The 14,780-nt window shown below is 42.4% G+C and overlaps 1 protein-coding gene across 1 annotated transcript in view; it reads right to left on the reverse strand.

The window, feature by feature from the left end:
• Positions 1-14,538, reverse strand: part of LOC138300654 (trypsin-like) — a 110,228-nt gene extending 95,690 nt beyond the window's left edge. The window contains exon 1 of the mRNA XM_069240276.1: positions 14,378-14,538. The gene's annotated coding sequence lies outside the window, so the exon portion shown is untranslated. The remainder of the gene's footprint in view (positions 1-14,377) is intronic.
• Positions 14,539-14,780: the final 242 nt, after the last annotated feature.

Below are 14,780 nucleotides of genomic sequence, written 5' to 3' on the forward strand. Positions count from 1 at the left end.
CGAGGCAAATGTAAAGCATTTACAAATGACAACAAGTGATTTTTGAAAGGCAAGTCCAAGAATGAATGAAAGTGAGTTGGGCGTGGTTAAAAGCCCACAACTCTTACAACAGGTCAAAGCGCTTGCGCGTTTCGACCTAAAAAGACATAATGAAAGTACACTATATATTTATTGCAACTAACGTAGTCTAATATGAAGGAAATTATATGCGATTACAATATTGGTAATAACTATAACTATAAAAGTCATAATAGCAGTTAGAAAACTGTATAACACAAACAGCACCACCATATTGTAAATTTAGTGTCCTGAGCCTACCCTGTAATTGTATGCGCAGAAAGACTATTATTATTATTTGTGATCTCGGGGAGCGGAGAACCCCATACCTCTGTTTGTGTAGTGAAGCGGTCCCCATGGGGGGGTGTAATCCCAGTTTACATGGGCTGCATGCCCCGAAGGATATCTGTTTCACAGATGAGTCAGCTGTGTGAGAATCCTCCTCTCTAAAAAATAAACACTATGGGACCTAATTTATAAGGTTAGCTTGATACAGTGAAAGCTACTGTGTTATGTCGAGAAGAGCCTCAGAACAATTGCTGGAGGACAGAAAACAACACCTGACACTTGTTGTGCCCACTGAGCAGTCAGAGAATGTACAGACAGAATCCCATGAAAGTGGCTGCACAAGTGACATTACAGTGTGTTTCAAAACAATAACACAAAAGAAAAAATGTACAGTGTACAACAGAGCAAAGCAAAGACATCATGATTTCTAGAGTGCTAATAAATAGGGCATAACTATGGTGAGTCCATGAATTGGTATAATGCCAACTTAAGACACTATTGGTTAACTCCAGTATTTAAAAAGCAATAGCAACGTCTCTAAGTGAGTCAAATGTCCAATTAACCACTGGATTTTCGAAATTCCTGAATGAGGCCTATAGCGTTATGAATAAGAATGCCCTGTCTACATAGAATTTTTAACTCACGGAAGACTGTGGTTTTAGCGGTTTGTCTGTGCTGTAGTGTAAGTCCAACATTTAACTCTCATGGTTCCCTGAATAAAGGTGCAAGCAAAATAATAGGAAATTCTGCTGTGACAGCCTTAGCCAGCACAATGCACTTTGCGCTTTTACAATACAAAGTTGTTGGATTATTTTGCACTTTGAATACATTTTTGGATGAAGTGTTTAATATGTCTAAATTTAAGAATAAAGCTTGTGTTTATCTTGCTCTAGCTAGCCCTATGCACTTTATGCTTTTAAATTGTGAAAAATTATGGGACCATTTCTGTAAAATGAATTAACTTTAGATGAAGTGTTTATTATGTCTCATTTTAAGAATGAGGCTTGCGATTACCTTGTTTCTTTTTATGTCAAAATTGTTATGAGTTTAAATAATTAAACAACAACATTTACTTTACTTACTCTTTTTGTGGAAGTTTCCATTACTCAGATTTCAGAAATATATTCCCTAAAGACTTTGGCCCTCATTATTACTTTGGCGGTCTTTTCCCAAGTCCGCCAAAGCCACGGTTGCCAGAAGACCACCAGTGCTGTCAGTCTTCCGGCTACCATATTACGAGTACTGATTTCTGCCAAAATTGGGCGGATATCCTTCAGTAGTTGTGCTGGCAGTCGGAGGCGCAGAGGCGGTTCCACCGCTGGCCCTGCCCCACCAAAAAGGACCCCGGCCCTGCCCCACCCTGCATAACTCAACAATTTAATCTGCTTCCACTCACCTTCTAGATACTACAGCTCGTCCAGGCTCCTAATTGCACAAATCTCACACATAGCAAAAACCAGATCTGGTGGTTGAGCCTTCCCCTGCATCACTCCTAAAGTGTAGGATGACCTGCTGCTACACATAAGAGCCTCCTCATCAGAAGAAGCTGAAGACCTGGCTTTTCGAGCAGGCTGTAAGTATGCCTAGACTCAAAACTGTTCAGCGCCAGAAAACCCTCCGGGGCGATACTGCGCTCTGCAAACCTGCATAACATCCAAGCAAATGAGAATGGAGTTGACGTTTCCGTGTGGTCTCTCCTCCCTGGAATCCTGGATAGGGGCAAATCTTCTGTCCATGGTTTCACCCCATTTTAGCAACAACTTTTTAATCCTCCCTTGAAATGTGGTTGGTTTACTCACAGAGAAGAGCAAGGTGACATCACTGGTGAAATCGAAGGCAGCCGTTATCTGCATTCGAGAGGCATGGGATTTTAATTACTTTAATTGGGATAATAAGTACATGAACAACACCACCAAAGGAAAATGAAAAAGAGGTCATGCAAGCTGTGGGATTGCTTGTCTCCATTTTGTACACTATAACTGGAATTGTACTATTTGCAGGCAGTCTAATAACTCTGTGCAGTGATTTAGGTTTGATCCAACAGTTTCTCCATCGTTTTTCTGTCTACACTTTTTGATTTGATAATCAAATCTGTCAAGGAACAACAAGCAACACAAATTGTAATTGGCAGGATGTTAGATCTTGGTGCGCCGATCGTGCTTTTTCGTGCTTTTTTCGATCGTGCTGTTTGTTGTTCAGTGTAAATCCGTTCATTAGTTTTAGAGTTATTAAATGAAAAATAAATACACATATCTGGGTGAAGCCTAAGCACAGATCTCATGGTCAAATCTGATTGGCTGTCAGCACTTCAACCAGGAAGTGCTGGCAGCCGTCTTGGGACCAATAGCCATGCTAGCACCCCACTGAAATGCATTGTAGTGAATGGCAGGTTTTGAGGGTCACAAAAAGAAGAACATATAAAAGGTGATAGCAGATTTTGGTTACAATCTAAATAATTTGTTGATGGTACTATTCTAATTTTAGGAATTGTGGTGTGTTCTAAGGTGATCTTACTCTGTGAAAAAATACCTTCTGCTGGGATTTCATGAAGCATGCTCGAGTGAAAACAGTTTTCTCATGATTTTGCCATAAAGGTAAAGGAAGGTGCTCCAGCAGCTAAAATGAGTGCATATTTTCTGGAAATCCACACTATCTTTTGCAACCATGAGAATGAAATCTGACTTTCTCATGGCATTTATTGACCTTTCAAGTGCTTTTGATCTGGTAAATAGAGGGAAACTTTGGAAAATTATAGAAACCTTGGGGATTGATTTGAACCTGTTGGAGTTCATAAAGCGTTTGTATACAGATTTAAAGGTCTCAGTTCAGTTTGGATTGCATGGTGAGAGAACCTCCCCTATTATATCAAGACAAGGAGTAAGGCAAGGGTGTAGTTTAGCCCCAACTTTTATTTTTGATATATATCAATGGGCTCTATGACTTTTTAATAAAATATAGAAAGGATTTCCCTAAGATGGGACAGAGACAGCTCCTAGTTTTACTACACTCAGGCGATGCTGTATTAATTGCACGTACAGCTAACGGTCCTCAAGGCCTGTTGGATAATTTTTTAACTTTTATGCAGGACCTTGATTTGAAAGTAAATTCCTCAAAGACGTTCGTAATGGTGTGTGGCCTCCAAAATATGAGGTCTTAATAATTAACTATGGGAGGTAAGATTATTAATAAACTGAAAGACTTTTGTTATTTAGGTATGCATGTGAGTTCCTCTATGTCATGGAACATCCATCTCAAATTTAAGACCCAGCAACTGGTGAGAAATATAGAAGCGATATTTCGCCTTGCCTGTAAATTGGGACACAGACCAATATCTCAGATTATTACGCTCTATAAAGCCAAGTGTGTGTCAGCAGCTACATATGGGGCAGGCTTATGGGGGTATGTTAAAATAGACTTGCTTCAACGTGTTGAGAACAAATTTGCCCACAGACTATTGTTTGTACCCAAGAATGCAGCAAATATCATCTGCCATGAGGAACTGGGTTTACGACATGTAGAGGATTTGATTGCTGTCGCCCCACTTCTGCTGTGGCTTAGATGCTGGAGAACCCCTGCTGCTAGCTTGGTTCAAGACTGTATGACTGACTGTTTACAACTGGCCAAATCAAATAGAATCCCTTGGCTCTCATATTTGCAAAAATCTATTCAAAATTTGGGGCTCAAGAACATGTTCACAGACCCAGAGTCTTTGCCAATAAATGCCAAGGAGGTGGTGAAACAACAGCATATTGAATACACCCTGAGCCTTAGATTTCATAGTGCCCTGAAACTGCAACCTTTTGAACCTTATGTCCAGATTTCAAGCATGGCTACTATGGAACCCTATTTAACTTGGTTCTCGAGTCCATTAATATGCCCCTTTCTAACTTCATTTAAGTTAAATTTAATTCTCTATAGATGGGCCTTCCCTAAACAATGCATTTGGCAAAAAGAGCTTCCACCTTGTCTCTGTGATTCCAGATCTAAGCAGAGCACATGTCACTTTTTACTATTTTGCACACTTTCTACTACCCCTAGATATGCTTTTATATTGCCCCTTTTACATAAATTAAAGTTTATACATTACAAGGATGCTATGACTCATGTTCAAAAACTGCCAGAAATTCAAATCTGTTATGCTGTAATAAATTTTATTAGATCTGCTATTGCTATCAGGAAACAACATGAATTTGTTGATACAGCTGTACAATAGTTTTAATTTGGAAACGGATTTGATTTTAAAATGAATTCGTGATCTCTGATATAAGTGAGCACCAGTCACTTTATTCTGCATACTTTTAATGTTCTTAAACAATTTTATACTGTTTTTATCATTTAGTTAAATGCGTCACATTATAAGGCTGCTATGACCGCATAAAATCGAAGGGTACCAAATGTATTATTCTGTTATTTGCTGATATGGTAGTGTATTTAGATGTGGGTTATGCTGCTGAAATTTTTTGTAAACGATGCTTTGTATATTTTTTAATGTATTTAAATTTTTGATCTGTATAAAATGGTTTGTGCTTTTATGGGATTTTGGCGAATAAAGAATTTTGACTGACTGACTGACAGTAAAGAATACACTTCTAACAGGAGCAGCCTGTCAGTTGATTCCCTTGTGTTCTACTTTAGCCTCCTGGAGTGCTCTAAAGAACAAGTAGAGCTCTAATAGTTTTACTTATGAGAAAAGTGTGGCACACCGAAAGCCATCTTGATTGAATCAAACTGGTAAAACTTAAAACATGTAATTTAGAAAGGAGCAAAATGAAGGGGTTCATTTTATCATGGAAATTGCGGTTAGTGCTGTAGAAATCAAAATTAGGACATGTTTCAAGTGAGTTCCCAAATATATTGCTCTTGCATTTCATTGAAACATTCTGACATGCAGACTGAAACATGCACTTTCAACACCAGCAGCAGACTGCCGGTTAACTCCCTGGAGGTCAGCATCTTCTCTAAAGAGTTCTAATGTGCAACTAGAGTCCTATCATTCTAAATTGATGCCAAAAATGTGGCATGTCTGAACGCCATCTTGATGGAATCAAAGTGCAAAACTGAAATCATTTTCTGCTGAGGAAAATATAGTAAATGAGGACATTAGGGAAGTTCATAACAAATAAGTCTCCTAAGATGGCCACCGGAGGAAAAAAGAGCCCAAATGTAGTACAAATATCACCCAAGTGTAGCCCAATGACAGAACACTTAATTATTTTTGGCTTCTTTTTTTGCAGTTTTATTTAGTGTAGACTTGACCCAAAGGTATTGGAGTGCTTTACGTGAGCATCAGTTACATTACACAAGGACACATTCATTGTGTTTTTAGGTTTGGGGAGATTAAGTGATTTGCCCAAAATCACAGGATGTGGAGCTGATGCCGAAACTCAAACGTGGTTCCCCAGTTGCAAAAGTGTTCAGCTCTGGCCATAACGCTGCATTCTCTCCCCTAAGTATAACAAATAATCAAGTGACCACCTGGATAAAGAAACATTAAGATAGCAAATAATTTAAAAGTGCTTTGTGTGTATTTTAGAACTCAGAAAATATGTCCTCATTTTAGTTTTTCACAGCACTAACCATCATTTTTATAGGAATAAGTCCTTCTCATTTTTATACTTTCTAAAAGAAAAGCTTTAGGTATTACAGCTTTGGTTACATCAAGATGATGTCAGGTGTTCCACACTTTTGCAATAAATATAGAATGCGAATTATCTAGTTGTTCTTTAGAATACTGTGGGGAGGCAGAGGTCAGGGGCATAGACTTGGATAATTGAGGGCAGGGAGGAGGGTGCAGAGGGCAAGCAACATGGTGACCATGTTGGGCAGGCGCAAGGGGCAGTGGCAGCACAATGGATTATAGCGAGCAGGGGAAAAGAAGGCAGGGACAACAAACCAACCATGCAAGCCAGACAAGCAAGGCTGTGGCAATATAACAGATCACTGAGGGCAGAAGGAAGAAGCAGGAGCAGTACAGCCATGCATGTCAACAGACCCAATTCAGACAGGAGACTTGCGATGTCTTTAAGCCCAAAAGGGCTTTATTTTATCTGCACCCTGCCTAAAATATCCTCTTCTTCCACGTACATCAATGGGGAAATCAATTTCCCAGGTTTTTTGTTTCAAAGTCTCCCTCTTACCAAGTTTAAAGTGTTGACAAGTGTGGTCCATTGGAGGAATGGGGAAGGGACAAGGAATCAGATAACAGAGAGCAGGAGGAAGATAGGCAGGGGCATCAAACTGAATTTACAAGGCAAGTGGCAGGTGTTGCAGCAGCGTAATACACCACACAGGGCAAGGGGGACGGTAGTGCAGCACACTGGTCCAGGGAAAGCAAGAGGAAGGGGACTGGACCATGCAGATGCACATACACAACAGACAGCAGAGGGGAAAGAGACAAGTGCAACAAGCTGACCATACTGGACAGACAAGGGGAAATTTGCAGCATAACGCTCCATGAAGGGCAGGAGGGAGGTGGCAGTGACAGCACATTAGACCATGTAGGGCAAAAGAGTGGGGTTTGGTGCATGTACTCAGACAAAGGAGGAGGTGGATGTGGCAGCAAGCTAACTGTTCAGGGCAGGCAGGAAGGGCAGTGGCAGACCAATGGCCACACAGTGCTGCCATGAGGGAACAGGGGCCTTGACTTGGACAATGGATGGGAAGGAGGAGGAGGGGCAGGAGCACCAAGCTTGGATGGAGGCAGCACATGCCAGGCCCTGTATCAAACCCTGCCCCTCCATGCACTATGATGGGCATACTTAACATTAAAAAAAAAACTAGAAATTCACTGAAAAAACAAAGGTTACAGGCACATTACAATTAGGAAATAGAATATACGAACTTATAAATTCACTAAAAAACAAGAGGGTACACAGACGTTATAGTTAGGTTCAGATTTTATACACACAAAACCATAGATATTCAGCTGTTATATATAGAGTTATTTCAAGTAACTATAACTTGTGCCCTAAGGTAACTATAACTCGTGCCCTCGCCATTCACTGCTAATTACCCCAGATATTACATCACTCATTACATCTTCTATGACATCATTGATAATATCGCTGTAACATTTCCAGTAAAAATATTGTTGGGAAACTGTACTTGGCAAGAGTGCCCCTGTTTTGGGGCGCAAAAGGAAGACGAAAGCGAACTAGAAGTCTGTTGGTCATCATTCATCCTGCAGTAACGTCTTTTGCCATAATTTTTAGGATCTCACCCATAGTACTGCTCAATGCTAGAGTATCTGACACCCAGGCTTTATAGTCTTGATTCTATCCTATACCCATTTCTTCCATTGCCCTTCACATTCTGTCTCTTTATCTCACTTTTACAGGTCCTTTTTTTATCCTTGCTTTCTCCCTCTATTACTTTTTTCAGTCTTGGTATTTTCTCCTTGATTTTCTATTTCTTACTTTCAATTTCTCACTTGTGTTCAAATTCTGGTGATGAACAAATGGTGATGGCCACCAAAACAGAGTTCTACTTCCCACCGCTCACATCCACAGCACACGTTACTGTGGTCTGAATTGTCTGACGGGGTAAAAAGCTTCCTCAACCAATCAGATTATTCTATTTTTTAGTTTACAGTACCTTGGGAGTTCGCAGGACTCATCCGGGCATATCTATTTTTTTCAACCCCTTTGTGACCACTCTGAGCACCTCTTTAAAATGAAATTTCTCAAAAATGGATACACAGATTTACACCAAATAATGAAAATCATACTATCGGGGTAAAGTTCTAACTTTCGGCCAAATTTGGTTTAATTCCATTCGGCTATTTTTACTGTATTGTTCCAAAACCTTCCTGTGCAAATTGAAATGAGAAAATTATGTTTTGTACCCTCAACACCCACTTGACAGCTCGCCTTAAAACTTTTCAGGAAGGAGCTGAGGTGGGTGAGCATTTTTTACTTCATGAAGCTTTGTCAAACAACACCAAAGTTATTAGCAAAACAAAAAGAACTTTTCCTAAGGAAGCTCTGATCTGACTATAGCTACACAGTGGGACACACACAAAGTACTGTTACAGGTAGGTGTTGAAAGAGATAAGAGCTAACGTTTAAAAAAGGAAAACCATTGAAGTTCATGTTATCATTATTGAACTAACTGTAACTTGTACCCATTCATGCACTGCTTATTAACTCACATATTATATCACTCATGACATGCCAAACAACATTATTGATGACATCATTGATGAAATCTCAGGCCCTGCACCCATTCATCTATGGGCGGCCACCCCACTCTGTACCTCACAATGCACAGCTCTCTACCCCCACCATACACAGACCTTTTTTGTATATTGTTTTTAGGTGAAAGCCTACCACACAGCACAGCTGTCTAGTTCGCTAAAGATATCTTGGGGACATTCAGAAAGCTTCCCTGAAAAGGCATTACACCTGTTGCTTACCACTGGCTATGTGGTTGGTAACTCCATTTTCTGGCTTTCTATTTGCTGCCTTTATTTGTTATAGACTCTCCAGGATGAGTGCTCCTTTTTGTAAATAGGTCTGTAAATCTTTTTCTTATCTTTTTGCATGTGCAGTGCATTTAAAGACAGAGGTCAAATATCAGGCTCTATCTTCTGACATCAAAGTGTGAACATTTATGTGACAATACTGCTGGATAATGGGTGTAGGACATGTTTTTTTTCCTAGCACACAAAAACCCTTATATTAACCTTGCAAGTATATCAGAATATATCGGAATTAGAAATGCACAAATGAAACACATAGGGGGTCATTCTGACCCTGGCGGTCTTTGACCGCCAGGGCGGAGGACCGCGGGAGCACCGCCGACAAGCCGGCGGTGCTTCAATGGGGATTCCGACCGCGGCGGTAAAGCCGCGGTCGGACCGGCACCACTGGCGGGGTCCCGCCAGTGTACCGCGGCCCCATTGAATCCTCCGCGGCGGCGCAGCTTGCTGCACCGCCGCGGGGATTCTGACCCCCCCTACCGCCATCCAGATCCCGGCGGTCGGACCGCCGAGATCCGGATGGCGGTAGGGGGGGTCGCGGGGCCCCTGGGGGCCCCTGCAGTGCCCATGCCACTGGCATGGGCATTGCAGGGGCCCCCGTAAGAGGGCCCCTAAATGTATTTCACTGTCTGCTGCGCAGACAGTGAAATACGCGACGGGTGCAACTGCACCCGTCGCACAGCTTCCACTCCGCCGGCTCGATTCCGAGCCGGCTTCATCGTGGAAGCCTCTTTCCCGCTGGGCTGGCTGGCGGTCTGAAGGCGACCGCCAGCCAGCCCAGCGGGAAAGTCAGAATTACCGCCGCGGTCTTTCGACCGCGGAACGGTAACTTGACGGCGGGACTTTGGCGGTCGGCCTCCGCCGCCCGCCAAGGTCAGAATGAGGGCCATATTTTGTTAATTTGAAAGTGTGTTGAAAACAAATACTTTAACAAGTTCAAAACCAGCCAATACACTAGATTGTTAGAGTGCTGCATAGTTTTATTAGTAAAACTGTATGTCTGTGCAAATGTAATAAAATGTAATGGTCATTTCAAATGAAAATGGGTTGTCTGTAATGGCAGTGTGCCACCACACCATAAACACTGCACTATGCGCCACTCCACTCTACTCTGCATCACTCCATGTCACCGCAGTCTACTCTGCACCGCTCCACTTTACACCACTCCACTGCACTCTGCGCCACTGCACTCTGCTCTCCTCTGCACCAGCCCATGCTACTGCACCCTATAACACTATACTCTGCAATCTGTAATCTTTGCCAATGCACCCTACACCACTCTACTCTACACCACTACACTCTATACCAACCCAGCCTAGGCCACTCCAGTCTACTCTGTAGAACTCCACTCTTCGCTACTCCTCTCTGCAACACTACATTCTAAGCCAGTGCACTTTATGCCAATACAGTCTATGCCACTGTACTGTGTAACACTCTACGCCCCTGCAATCTATGCCAATCCACTATACACCACTCTAATCTACTTGGTACTATTCCACTCTGTTCCACTGAACTCTACACCATTTTATTCTATACCTTTACACTCTATGCCACTGCAATCCACCCTGCACCACTCCACTCTACACCACTTTACTTTGAAACAATCTACTCTACTCTACTTCACTGAACTCTAGGCTACTCTTCTCCACTCTGTGCCAGTCCACTCACTACACTGCACTCCACACCACTCTACTCTAAACCACTGCATTCTATGTCACTGAACTCTACACCACTGCACTCTATGTATTTGCATTGTACTCTGCACCACTGCTCTCTAATACACTCTTCTCTGCACCGCTGCATTCTCTGCCACACTTCTCAACCATGCTGCACACTATGCCACTCTACTCTGCACTACTGCACTCTGTACCAATGCAATCAATGCCACTCTACTCTGCATCACTGCACTCCATGCAACTGCATTCTGAATCACTCTACACCACTCTACTTTGCACCGCTCTACGCCATTGCACTCTATGTTAATCTATGCCACTCTACTCTGCTCCACTGCACTCTATGCCACTGTACTCTATGCCACTTCACTCCTCCACTATACTCTGCACCACTCCACTCTGTATCACTGCACTCTACTATGCACCGCTCTAATCTATGCCACCTCATTCTACAATGCTGCATTGTATGCCACTGAATTCTATGCTGCTTCAATCTATGCCACTGCTCTCTGCAACACTTGGTCAATGCACTCTACACCATTAAACTCTACACCATGCACTGCACTCTACTCTGCAACACTCTACTCTACACCACTGCACTTTACATCACGGCACACTACTCTGCACCACTGAGCTCAAAGCCACTGTACTCTACCCCACTCTAATCAACACCATCCAACTCCACCATTGCACTCTCTGCCAGTACACTCTACGTCACTCTATACAACACTCTACTCTGCAATGCTGCACTCTACACCACTCTACTCACACTACTGTGTTCTATGCCAATGCACTCTATGCCAGTGCACTCTACACCACTTTGCTCTGTAGTACTCCACTCTACACCACTGCACTTTGCAGCACTTACTGTACGCACTCTACTGTGCACTCTATAGTACTATATTCTACTCTGAACCACTCCATGCCATGTCATTTATCTCACTCTATTTTACTTTGCACCACTGCACTCTACTATGCAACTCTCTAATCTATGGCACTGAATTCTTCAACACTGTATTGAATGCTGCTGAAATATATACCACTGCAGTCTACACCATGGCACTCTACACCACTATATTCTGCAACACTCTGCACTAATGGACTCTACAGAAGTCCACTGCACTCTATGCCACTGCACTGCACGACTCCGCTTTATGCTACTCCAGTAAACAACACTCTATACCACTCCACTCTATGGCACTCTACTCCACTCTTCGCCATTCCACTCTATGACACTCTATGCCTCTCTCCTATACACCACCAACTTTTAGCCAAGCCGAACAGCAAACACGCTGGTGTACAACATGCCTAAAACACATTGCCAAAACCAATAGCTCTTGCACAGGCTAGACCTTTTGCTTTTACCAATGCTTCTTTGGTTCTGCTGTTCACAAATAGGAATGGTGGTCCAAGGGCAAGCCTAAAAATTTTGAAAATTAATTGTGGAAACATTACTTAACATATGTAACACTTATCATGGTGAATTATTTCACGTGTCATGGAGATTTTAACACATTTTCTACAAATAACCTTTAAAAAAATAAACACATTTTGTACTGTTTTTACTATTTTGTGTAACAGGCCAAACTGTTTTTGCCTTCTGCAGTCTCATCTTTCACATTTTAAAAGTTGAAAAAAAAATATTTTTTCTCTTCCTCTAATGTAAATACATCAAAAATCAGAGTATGTTCTGTTGTAAATATTTACAGCAGAACAAATGTGAAAAAAATCTGCTAATGGTTTTACCTTATTTTTTCAACTGTGCGAGGTTTCTCTATCATCATATGAGCTTCCTCTATCAGATAAAAATACCGGTCTCTTCCTAGATCTCCTGAACTTATGGGTATTTCAGGATGACCCCCTCGACCCCCCAAAAACTTTCTGCGGCTCTGTACAGCAGTCATAGCATCGAGAGAAAGGTGTGGATTTACCAGGACTGAGGCCTATGTGACAGGGCTTCAATTATTGAGAAGATGGGTGCCCAGGGTGTTTAAACGGAAGGCAAACTCAAAGAATCATTATTTCCACTGGTGTCATTCCCATGGTGAAGCATTGCCAGGTTAAAACGAATACCAAGGGCTTGAGAGAGTTTACACACTTGTCAGACGTCTGCTTTGCCGTTGACAAAGTAGAAGCACAAATTAGACCGTCATTCATGTAGGGTCAGATTAAAATGGCTTCCCAATGAAGTGTATTCAACAGTGGTACGAAGAGCTCTCTGGGATCAGAGGCTTGACTGAACAATCTAGAGTAGAGTTTCGATTTTCCTCATGAACATCAGGAACATGGGGATAAATAGAAATGTGCATATGTGCATCCTGTACCAATGGTGCCATCAGGAAGCCTTCTGGTTGAAGGTGCTGAGTTTATACCTTGGGTTCAACATTTTCAAAGTCTTCCTTGGGAAAACACAATTTGCTCCTCTCAAATTCAGGACTGGGAGGAAATCCCTTTTAGCAAAAGGGGAAGTATGTAGAGTCCTTGTTCACATACTGGGGCTGAAACTAATACTGCTGATGAGATTCCTACCAGGGCCTGGCTCCCCTGTCTAAGAGCCAAGAGTTTACGATGGCAGTGAGGCTTTGTGTTCGCCTGTGTGCGATAAACTAGGAGAGAAGGGAACTGCAACAATTCAGAACATTTTTCAGCACCTTGGAATTCATGGTAGATGTTTTCCATTGGCAAGCAAATGTGAGATGGCATTCTTCCACTGCTACTGTCAGAGGTGCCGGGATGAGTGTGGGTTAAGTTTCTAAGGATATTCTAAGTAGTATATCCTTGGCGTGTAATGATGAGTAGCTTCTAACTTCTGCCCTAGAACAAGTATTCAAAATTAAGATCGTAATATTTTAGTTAAGGGATTTTTCGGCTTCTCCTTTAGGGGGTTCCACGTTTCTTAAAAAGTTATTTACTTTAAATTTCAAGAAATTATACGTTGATAATTCTGAAGATAATTAATTGGAGATTAGGAATAATATCAAAGAGGCAAAATATGTTTTTCTTTAAGTAAAGTCGAGAAAATAAAGCTAAGGTCTAAAAATATTAAAAACTGTCCTTCACACATCTGTTTTTCAGCGGGTAAGTATAGCTTAAGAGGAAGTAAATAGAACAAAACTCATGTTGTATTGTTTGCGGTTGGAGTATTGTTTTGTTTTTTGATAGTCTGAAGCTGGCATGTGTTTGAGAGCCTACAATTTGAAAAGGACACAGTGACTCTTTCGAGCTTAATACTTTGAATGACCAAAAGCTTTCAACCTAATGCGTTGGACGATAGAGGTTCCGAGTTGGTAATTGTGGAATACACTATTCAACAAAAACATTGCACCACAACATTGCACTGGGAAATGCCACATGGACGTCATTTAGGTGTCGCCAGGGGTCGCAGCTGTGACCCTTGGCTTGCCCTTTGTTACCCCTGGCTTGCCCTTTGTTACCCCTTGCACTGCCTTTGCGACCCCCTGACCTCAGATATGGCAAATTTAGTGCCAAGAACAAAGTGGCAGCTCGTCCTTATGGAGGTCAGTTGGGACTCCACTCTTTGTTTTCTGTCAAATGTTCATGACACTTATAGTGAATAACAATATATTGTACACATAAAATATATCGTGTAGATACAATTGAGATACCATTCACCCGACACCACTGCATCCCCGTCTTAGCCAGGTCCTCCCATGATGCCCCAAGTTCTCAACATTGTTTGCTCCCGTGCTCCTACCCCTATCCCCCCCACAAAAAAGGACGAAAATAAGCGCTCCCCCTCGTAATCTTGTTGTAACTCACAGAGACAGTCTCTGCACAACTAGATCGTTTTACTCTAGAAACTAAAACAAAGCAAAAGGAAAGTATATGCTTGCGAGAGGGACAAGAAGTGAGTACTCACCGCCGACGGAACAGCCCGTGGAATGGGAGCTTGGGCGGTCAAAAATATCTCACCGGGACAGGGCGGAGATGCACGCACGGGCCCTCCTGCCGTGGGCTGCTCTAGTCACCTCTCTCCTCCTAGACAATCAGTGACCTAATAACGCTGCGCTTCCTGCATTGTGAACGCCTCCTCGTGAAAAGGACATTCTCTGCCCTTTGTGTAGGACGTAAGGTGAAGGCATGGGTGGAGTCAACCAGAGAAATCACAGGTCGATGTGGACAGAGGACCGGCCCCCTGGCGTACCTCAGCGGCCCGAGAGATGCCCATGAACTTAATCCGAAGTGCTGTGATTTCAGCGCAGTGGCAGCTTTGAAGGACTATCGCTTCCTCTTGCTCTGCACTTCTACTTAGCGACAAATTC

This window comes from Pleurodeles waltl, chromosome 6 (genome assembly GCF_031143425.1).
Source record: "Pleurodeles waltl isolate 20211129_DDA chromosome 6, aPleWal1.hap1.20221129, whole genome shotgun sequence".
Classification (NCBI taxonomy): domain Eukaryota; kingdom Metazoa; phylum Chordata; class Amphibia; order Caudata; family Salamandridae; genus Pleurodeles; species Pleurodeles waltl.